The sequence below is a fragment of the Lissotriton vulgaris genome, chromosome 4_1, assembly GCF_964263255.1.
Source record: "Lissotriton vulgaris chromosome 4_1, aLisVul1.2, whole genome shotgun sequence".
Classification (NCBI taxonomy): Eukaryota; Metazoa; Chordata; class Amphibia; order Caudata; family Salamandridae; genus Lissotriton; species Lissotriton vulgaris.
In genome coordinates, this window is record NC_141691.1 from 533,797,139 (window position 1) to 533,807,977 (window position 10,839).

The following is a 10,839-nucleotide window of genomic DNA, read 5'->3' on the forward strand; positions in this document are numbered from 1 at the left end:
ACCCTCAAAGTATTTTTGACAGATTGGTTGCAAATGGAGCAGTAAAATCAAATCTCTTTAGTAATGGCCTATTCATAGTGCATTTAGTACCATATGATACCATGTCAATATTTGTAATATGGGATGTTATTATATGAGGCACCTCTCATGCTATCAGCAGAGGGAACGCCCTTCCCCAGGCTCCTCAACACTGAGATTGTTGAATCTGTACTCCATGGTAGCCAATAGTTCCAGAGCCCAATAAATATCCTTGAATGTGATACATTTGGACACTCCTATAGACTGAAATGTGGTCCATATTTGAAAGAAATGTTAGAAGTAGAAATATACATGAAGCACATAAACTGAGTCTAAAGCACATAGAAGTGATATCAGAACTTGTGGAATATCTTTAAAAGGCAGTAGCAGCAATATATGATATAAGATTAAATAATAATGGATATTTGAAAATATTCGGCAGAGAATCTTGAGGAATAATGTCAATTCAACGTAAGTCTGTGTCATGTTTACATATATTGTTCTATAGATGGCATTATGAACATATGTCCGTATAGACCGTGCCCCAAGTGAAGAGATCGCACAATTATACTTTTTTAGGGATTGCTCCGAAGTAGTAGAACAAAGATCTTATACAAAGAATGGTAAATGCATAAAATAGTAGCAATGATGCATCTGGTCTGTGCTTTAGTCTATCAATACTCCAGTTTGTCCAAAATCTTTTTTTTCAATTCGTACTATGATGAATCCCTTACCACTCTATTTCTTCAGAATCTTTCTCACATGGGGGTCTTTGTAGAGCACCTGAAGGACAATTCTTCCAATACTATTTGGATCAATCCTAATGCCTACATATAACTGAATTAGTCCACATGTAGGCTAAAGAATTACCTCAGCCACTTGAGAAAAACACTTCAAGTGCAGTCTAGACATATCAACAGCGCGAGTGTGTCAAAAGTCATGCTCAGGGAGTATCCCAAAAACATCCCATTCCCAGTTCTCTACACAGGCAGCAATGCAACTTCTGAACGTTCGTTTAAGAGCTGCTCAATATGAAATATGCATAATGCAAGAATATAGCCTTATAGCCCGCCGTAGAGGGCTATACCGGCTATTAAAGGCCCTCTCCAGCGTTAAAGGCCCCGAGCCGAAGGCGAGGGCCTTTAACAAGGGAGAGGGACTTTAATAGCGGTATAGCCCATCTACGAAGGGCTATAAGGCTATTAGAACATTCTGTCACTAGAGGACAGAATGTTCTAACAAAAAAACAAAGCCTTTTGGAAGCTTGAGGGGATTGGAATCCCCTCAGGCTCCCTGAAGCCTTTGTTCACAGCCAGAGCTGTGCACAAAGAAACATTGGAATGTTGGAGCTCCAGGCTTATACCAGCCATTATAAGCCAGGAGCACTCCATTGTTTTCAATGGAGCTCCCAACATTCCAATGTTCTAATATGGAACAAACCACTTCATTCATTATTGGAAGAAATATGGACCAGACAACCTAACTAATTATTGGAAAAACATGATGATTTGCTCTAATGAACGTAGACTCGGACAAACGCATGTTGGTAACTTTTACGCAATAGGCATTTGAACCAGAGAAAACAACTGCACCTAAAAATGTACAAAGAAACCATGAAATGTACATTCGAACACTAGCCACACAAGATCACTTTTACAGGAGTCAGTTAACGTGAATACAGTAACAAATCGTGAAACTAACTAAAGCTAACAAAAAATTAATATGGACTCTAGAGTATACTAGGAAATTATATATATATATATATATATATATATATATATATATATATATATATTCAGACTGCATAATTCAATATTGTGCAGTACATAACTTAGTGACTATCACTCACTTCAAGCAAAGTTTCAAGAGGAGTTACGCAGTGACAATGGATGCAGGCATGACTGGGGCAAAGATTATCTACCCCACCGGGCAAAAAATGGATATATACTTGTGGCACTCCCGTAGAGGAAAAGTGTGGTTTTTTACAACTCTGAGCTGCAAGTGCAGCTCTCTTTGTTGCCTTCTGATGCTAGCACTGCAGGGAGGCAACCCTACCTCGCCTTATGGAAGTGCTGTCCGCTGGTGTAAATGTCAATTGTGTTTGTATACATCGGTGCAAGACAATGGGTCCTGAAGTATTTGTATTCTCAAGTATCAGATTGCCTCCGAGCTCCATATAACTGGGTTTTTATGAGAGGGTCTATGCATCCATTTGGTCTGTTGGAATCATAAAAGATTTAGGGGCATATTACCAACAACTAGCGATAATTTTTGTCTCTAACTTGTTTAGAGACAAAAATTATCGCCGCACATCGGCGATCTTTATCGCAGATAAACCTTGCTATTAGCAAGGTTTATCGCAAATGCGATAAAAAACGGCCGCAATGCATGAATATCGCTGAAAAGTCAGCGATATTCATGCATTATCAAACAAATGCTCTTAGCCATGTTATCCACCTCCCATTGGATAACATGGCTAAGAACTGCTCAGGGCAGGTGTTAGCTTTTGGAGATATTCGCGCTTAGCGCAAATATCTCCAAAAGTTGGTAATAGGAGATAGCGATGTTAGGGACTGTTTCCAGTCGCTAACATCTTGGCACGCCCACTTTGCATGTCATTAGTGATAAATATCACTGACATGCAAAGCGGGGCCCAAGATGGTCGCTATCTCCTATTAGCTGTCACTAACTGGTGTTAGCGACAGCTTGGTAATAGGGAGATCATTTTATCTCCGCTTTCTTGGCTTTTAAAGCCAAAAAAGCGGAGATAAACCCCCTTGATAATATGCCCCTTATTTCCATTGATTTGCAATTCAGACATATCACCACAATGGAAACATTTCCTAAACAGCGGAGAGACTTTCCTTCAGGGTAATGTGCATATAACGTGATGTCATCAGCATGCATGGACACCACAAAGGCAGCCAGTAACATTTACCCCACTCTGAGGAAACCTCTATTTATTAATGCTCAGAAGGGGTTCCATTGCAAGAGTAAATTAAAGAAGGGACAGTGGACACCCCGTCTGGTGCCCCTGCCTATTTCGAGTTCTGCTTTAAATAGTGAGTGTATTCGGATCGGATCTTGGCTGTGAGGTTAATATACAATTGGGCTGTCCACCCCAATATATCCTCTCCATTTCCATCCTCCTCAACACTACAAACAGGAACTCTCATTTAAGGGAGTCAAATGCTTTTTGGGAGTCTAACAGGAGGGCCACAACAGGGATATCTGGGTCATTCTGGTGTACTAGAGAGAAAAAGACAATTACCCGTAGTCGATCAGGTGGGAATTAATCCTAATTGCTCAAGGGACACCAGTCCAGTCGTAAGCAGATACAATGGACTAGCTATTATTTTAGCGAGAGTTTTAGTGTTCACAGTAATGAGGGAGAGCCACTGAGCAAATATGTGATCAGTTTTTTGAAGCCACTAGCGCAGAGACAAAGATCTTATATAAATGACTCCGCACACATTATTTTGAATATTGAAGGTACCAGTTTTAATAAATCCTGACAGATATTTGTGACCCATGATATAGAGGCCTAATCCTATATACAAATATACCTCAGGATGACACCATTATGGTCATAAAAAAAGGTCTTAGAGGATTAAGTTGTAGAGGAGCCAATACATTTTTTATCTTAGACTGTGTAACCCTAGTGTTGAAAAATAATATGTTTCTGTTACAGGATAAATTGTACCTCCAACGTAAGGGGACCTGCATGGGGGCCACCTGTGCCCCGAGTCTGGCCTGCTTTTACATTGGGCAGTTTGAGGAAAAAATATTTTTAATGAGGCTGCGCCATTCTATGAGAACATTTGAAAATGGTATCGATTCATAGATGATATTCTGTTCATCTGGAATGGTCCGAATGAACTCCTCAGTGAGTTTCTAGAATGGCTCAATTTAGGAGACCTGTGCACTAATAATGTCCAGGGGGTCCTGGAAGTAGAACTCTTTGTTTAGCCGGCAGACAAGAACACTTTGCTGCATTATACAAGCTACCACCCTAGAGCTCAGAAAAACAATATCTCTGTCTCCGGAGAAATTGTTCTTCTTTGGAAGACTTTTATAAACATTCTGACATCCTCGAAATTAAGCTTAAGGATCAGGGATATCCTAGGAAAGTTATCAGTCACACTTTTAAAAGAGCACGATTCTATGACCGTGAGAGTATGCTAATTGACAAGAGGTACAAAAGGGATCAGTGAGAAAATTGTCTTTGCCAATTTTCAGGAATCAGTAACAGGGACAAAAATATAATAAATACAAAATGGAGCAATGTAAATAATAATAATGAGAAAATATTGGAGAGACCTTTGTTTGCCTTTAAATGAAACAACTATCTGAGGAATTCACTAGTATCGAGAGACAACATATGCAGAACAAAGCACACTGCTAGTAGGACAAGAGCAGTAGGTAATAACAAATGTGACTGTTGTGTTATCTGTGATCAATGCATAGTAGAGAAGGCTAATATTTACAATGGTCGCACCCTAACTGCCAAAGACTTCAACAACTGTAGGAGCATCAATATTGTCATCTGCTAATTTGCCCCTGTGGCCTAGGCTATGTGGGGGAGACAGCTCGAGAATTAAGTGTACGCCTATCGGAGCACAAATCTCTCAAAAATAATAAAGAAAAAGCTCCCCTAGTTTACCATTTTAAAACAGTGGGCCACGGACTTACTGATTTCAGATGGTTCATTGTCAAAAAAATAAAAGGAAGCAGAAGAGTAGTTAGCATGGAAATAAAACGCAAAAATAGGGAACAATGGAACATGTCCATCTTAGACATGGTAAGGAATGGTCTTAACACTAAAGAAGGTTGGATGAGACTGCTGATTAAATAGCCCTTGAAAACTAGTAGTTTAGTAACTAGGACAGCCATGCAGGGTTGTGCGTATTTTCAAAATATTACCCCTTATTATACATTTTTTATAATTTAATAGTTTTGTGAGTTAGGGATACATTACTATTAGAAGTGGGGTTTCTGGTTAGCCAGGGCATAGGCCTAGGTCAGGCAGAAACTACCACTCTAGTCTGGGCAAGGGAGTTACACGCTGAAGTTAACCCCTGCTCACTCCCTGTGTAGGTTGGCAGAGCAGACAGGCTTATCCCAGAGGCAATGTGTAAAGCAATAGCGCACAACACTAACACAGCAATGACAGACTAGGCACACCACAAAAGAAACTCCACACAAGGTTATATAAAAATAGCCTTTGTATTATGCATACAAACACATTAGATCACAATCACATATATACACTATGCCACCAGGCACTTGTCATCACTTTACAGGGGTTACATAAACATTTAGACCAATCGTACCACTGTCATAACGTCATCAGGGTGGCCAGTAACAGCTGGTAGGATCACCTTTGAGCACAACTGTTGGAAATTGCCCTTTTTGAAGGATTATCCCTAAACGTTTTGCTTTTTCCTCCTATTTTTTTTCTGACCTTTGTGTGTTAGTTTTAGGACTCTGGGCACTTTACTACTGATAGTCAGTGCTAAAGTGCATATGCTCTCTGTGTAAACTGTGTTATGGATTGGTGTTTCCATGATTGGCCTATTTGATTTATGTGTCAGTCCCTAGTAAAGTGCACTGCGAGTGCAAGGGCCTATAAATCAAATGCTGTTGGTGGGTTTGCAGCCTTGGATTGTGCCACCCACGCAAACAGCCTGTAAAGTATAACTCTGGCCGCCATTGCAGAGCCTGCGCGCAGCCTGGGGCTGCCATGTCGACTTGGCAAGTGTGCACACTTGCAAGTCCCTAAACTTACCCTTTTCTACATGTGAGTCGCCCCTAAGGTAGACCCAGGATACCCCCATGGACAGGGTACATTGTATGTGAAAGTTAGGACATGCCCTGGTGTGTGTGGCATGTCCTTATAGTGAATTACAGCCTACTTCGTTTTTCACTATTGCAAGGCTTCCTGTTCCCCATAGGCCAGAGTGGGCAGATTGATTATAACATACTCACGCCGCATCGCTGCACTTCGTACCGCAGCACCAGACGCCTGCCGATGCCAGCGCGCTTGACTTCACCAGAGAGGAGTTCGAACTGCAATGCCTGTGACATCGAGGGCCCGACGACTCCTGCACGACCTCCGGAACCGACGCCTGCAGACGCTGTGTCTTTTGGAAGCTCAACGAGAGGTCATCGACGCCCCGCGTTTCTGAAAGGTACTGTTTGCGGGTCTTCCTGACTCGTAGCTGACCCGCGAGAACGTGGTCAGCCAAAACTGTTTGGATTTGTTTTGTCACAACGCCCTGATAGCCACGGACGGAGCTATCAACATGAAGGAACTGTGTTTCAATGTTATTTTGACAACTGAAGATATTTAAGTTCTGTATGGTGTTTTATTTATCGTATTTGGTCTTGTGTTAAGTATATAAAAATATTAGATCTTTTTCTAAACTGGTGTGGTGTCCTTTTGTAGTGCTTACACTATATTACTCATGGTTTTGTGCACATACTTTACACACTGCATCTAAGATAACCTACCAAGGGGGTGAGCAGGGTGAAACTCCCTTATCCTGTCTAGGAAGAAGGGTCCCAACTTGGACAAAGGTGCAAGCCCTTGCCAACTAGATACCCCCATTTTAACAACAACACAATATACTTAAACCTCAGCAGCAGTGCACCAAAGTAAACACTTGCAATAGTATACATTTCATAAACAAATCATGTCAACAGTGCACCTGGTACACATTACTTGCACATTAGCCCGCAGACTTCCTGTAGCACCCAAGGGCATAAACTGCACCCTATGACCCAACATTACGTCAGGCAGATCTGGCAATAATACCTCTTTGTATTATGTGTATAGCACAGTAGTCTACAAATGACAGAAGCCTATTTCCCCTGCTCATAAGGCTGGGACGTCTCCACACTAGCTCCCCAGGTGCAGCCAAGACATGTGTGGCAATTCTGAATTCAGGGCCCCTACTAGGCTCGCCCCGTGATGCCACTCCAAAATGCCCCCATCAGGTCAGCGTGCAGCTGCCCATGACCATGCAGCACAGCTGCAACGATATAAGCAAATGCTGGAATTACATTGGTGCTACGAAAGCACCTGAGTGAGGTCATCCAATTGACCCTCGGGCTGGGAAAAAACTGTGCTGCCCACTCCCTTGAAGGGGCACTCCTAAAACCTCGACTGGTATCCAGCGCGTGCACCCCCAGACAACGTGGCTCGGGACAAAGGGTACTCGTGTCCCCAAGGCACTCACCTGCTTTTACTGGTGAGGTTTTCCGGGGCCCATGAGGTTCCTGTGCCTGCGGGACCCTGCCTGTCCCGCCTTCTCATGGTGAGTTCCTTTCTGGTAGCCGCTATTGACGCAGTGGTTCTTGCTCCTGCCGGCCCGCCCAAGATCCGGCTCCTTCCACCTAACTTCAGAAAGTCGAGGGTGTAAGGCTGCCCTCCTACCAGCACCATACTACAGGGTAGGCTCCCGCCCTGCCTTCTCATTGAGGCGTCTCTGTTGGGTACAGCAGTATGGGGCCACCTCAGCATAATGCCCCTGCTGAACTCTGATTGCTGCATGCCACATGGTGCTGGACAGGCAACCAGCACCACAACTTACTCGAGCTCCGACCGCAGTTGCAAATCACAGGTTGAAGGGCACAGTGCTCACCACACTCCAACTCACACAGGGCAAGCCACTCAGATCTGGGAGATCCCTGAAGCTACAAACAAAAGGTCGAAAACACAGTGGCAGTCCTTCTTTCTACTCAGCAGGTAGCACATCTGCTCTCTGGTTTAGAAAGTCCCATGGCGGTTCCTCCTGGCAGTCTGTAGCCAGCAGCATCTGTAGCAGTTCCAGTTCAAGAAGTTCGCCAGACCTGGGGCCACAGCCCCAATACTTATAGTACCATATGTCTTTGTTCTGACCCTGGCAAAGGCTCTGCACCCAGTCTAAACCAGTTCTGGGGGGCCCTTTGCAAGTGCACAACAACGTCCATTATCAGTGAAAGCCCTGGCCCCATACATTGAACATGGGGTGGAGCCATCATTGTGGAAGGCAGACATAGCCCTATTCAGGTGGAGGTGCTACTCCTCCCACCACTCCCAATGCAAACCATGCCTATTCAGCTTAGCGCTACTCATCCAGGCTCTCTGGAGCCATTGCACCTCCCCAGCCACTGTCACTCCAAAGCCAGACAGTCAATACACATCCTAGTAGAGGACCAAAAACATATAGCACACAGAAATGCCTACTTCTAACAGTGGCATTTCTAAAATAGTAATAATAAATCCATGAACACCAATACGCAGCATTTATCACCACTATTCCCAACATACCAAACTTGATCACGCAACCCCTCTCATGTCAGGAATTTCCCCTGAAGTACATATCAGGGAATCCCCAATGCATCCCTATGAGAGGGCAGCCTCACAGCAGTTAGAAACCAAATTGACTGTCACTCACAGGACATGCAACACAGTTAAGGCACATGTCCTACCTTTTACCTACACCACACCCTGCCCATAGGGCTAGCTAGGGCCTATCTAAGGGGTGACTTATGTGTAGTAAAAGAGGAGTCACAGATGTGGCAACCACTTTATGTGCCATGTCAAAGCGGCTGTAAACTGCGCATGCAGGCCCTGCAGTGGTAGAGGCCTGAGATAGGTTTGAAAGGCTACTTTGGTGGGTAAAGCAAGCAGCGATACAAGCCCACCGGTAGCATTTTATTAATGGCACTGAGTATATGACATACCACTGTACAAGGGATTGACAGGTAAATTAAATGTGCCAAAAAGGTGTGACCCAATCTTACAAGTTTACCATAGAGAGCACATGCACTTTAGCACTGATCAGCAGTGATAAAGTTCCCAGAGTCTTAAAACCACCAACGATAGGTCAGAAAAAAATACAGGAGAAAGGCAAAAAGTTGTGGGTTGACCCTGCACAGAGGGCCAATTCCAACACTTAGTTTGTGATATTACCAGGTTTACGGATCTGCTTCTGTCAGCAAACAAGTGGCATCCTTTTCCAGTTAGGGTCCTATTGCCCTTGCTCTCTTTTTGGGGTCTCCTTCTGCTTTCTGGCAGGGGTCATCTACCATTGCCTATGGACACTCAGCTGAGTTTCTTTACCTATGGTGTGGCACTGATGAGCATAAGTCCGTTGGGTCTACATTCAGCAGGTGCTCCAACACTATCAGTGAGAGTGATCCTGGTGGGCGCTGTCAGTTAGGTTTGCAATTCTGAGACAGCAACTTTGTGCTTAGGACGTTTGTGTCCTTGTGACAGGACACTCAACCATTTGGGTTGGGTTGTGCTTCTCAAACATTTCTCACAGTAAAAGTATAGAGCAACATCTGGGAACAACAGATTTTATTTTCCGTTAGATTGTGTGAGGCATTTTACTTTGGTTGCCATTTTTCTGAATAGTAAGTAAGTAAGTAACGTGTTTATTGTACAGTTAATTAAAAACTTTACACAAATTGGCCTTCTCTTATAAACAGTAAAACATCAATTTAAAAGGCTGATAGCCACAGTTAAGAACACACATTAAAATGACAGATATGATCCACTCCCCCGGCCTTGGTGACCCATAGTCATGTTTCTTCATTTTTGTTTGTGGAGGTTAGCAGCAGTTCATGAGAAAGAGTTACCCCCCTTGTCAGAGTCTTGGTTACAGAATGAGGGCAGGCAAATAGTTGCAAGTTTAAAGTACATAGTGCTGCATCAACATTAATTGCTTTATGCAAAAATGTCGGAAGATTAGTCTGTAGATGCTTTTCCTTGGGGCTTAAGTGTGCAAAAGTGCTTAATGCTTTGTGCGCAAAGCGTTGCTGCGGTTGTTACTCAAAGGGTTAATAGGCCAGCTCCATCCCAGTTCCAGTACAACTTCTCTATTGATCTGGCGGTATCCGTTTCAATCGGGAATCAGCAGCAGTTAAAAGTTTTACCAGGCAGCAGCCTAGTTGAATATCTTCACCAGAGAAGCTTGCAAGCACCGCTTGTCTGCACAAATGTGTTTGTAATCTGTTAAAGATAGGTCTAAGTAGTGACCGGTGCGACTGCATCAGTTCCCGGCATATGGTTATAATGTGGACTATGTCCTCCTCTCCTTCCCTGCAAAGACGGAAAATTTCTGGCTTCGGAAGGCGTAGCCATGGGGGCAGATGGTATGTAGATGGTAATAAACCTAACCGGAGTTTGAGAAACTTCTCTTTGGTGGTTTTGGAGAAGTTGGAAAGGAGGTATGCTTGAGGAGTCGCTTTACTGTAGGATTGTACAGTGAGCCAGCCATGTGTGCGTTGTGTCAAGACCCCTTTGTCTTGTAAGATAGATTCTTTTTTGACAATGTTATTTACACTTTTTTTTTTAAGATTGCCATGGTCCCTGACGATGCCCAGAGTTGCAATAAACCCAGCTGGTCTAATGCAGTATCCAAGAAATACCTGGCTGGGCATGTTTCAGAGGCGTCTAGTTCCCTCCACAAGTAGGAATTTAAGGTTTCTGGCTGACCTTTTTTGATTTTGTACCAGACTTTTATGAAAGCTCCTTTTTGGGCCAGCTCTAGTCTTTGCATCCCGAATTCAAGCCTCATTTGCGCCAGCGATGTATATACAGGCAACCCGTAAATTATTCTCAGTGCTCTTGCAATGGTACCATTCAATGTTTCTGCATCTCTCCCTCTCATGGCTTTACTTCCATAAGTGATTGATGGAATACGTTTTGCCTGTATCACTCTTATTAGAGGGAGAAGGCTTGGTCCCGCGATCTTATTTTTCGGGTTCCGTAATGCCACCGCTGTCATTAGTCCCCTCTTTTTTATTGCCTTGCATTGTGCTTTATAA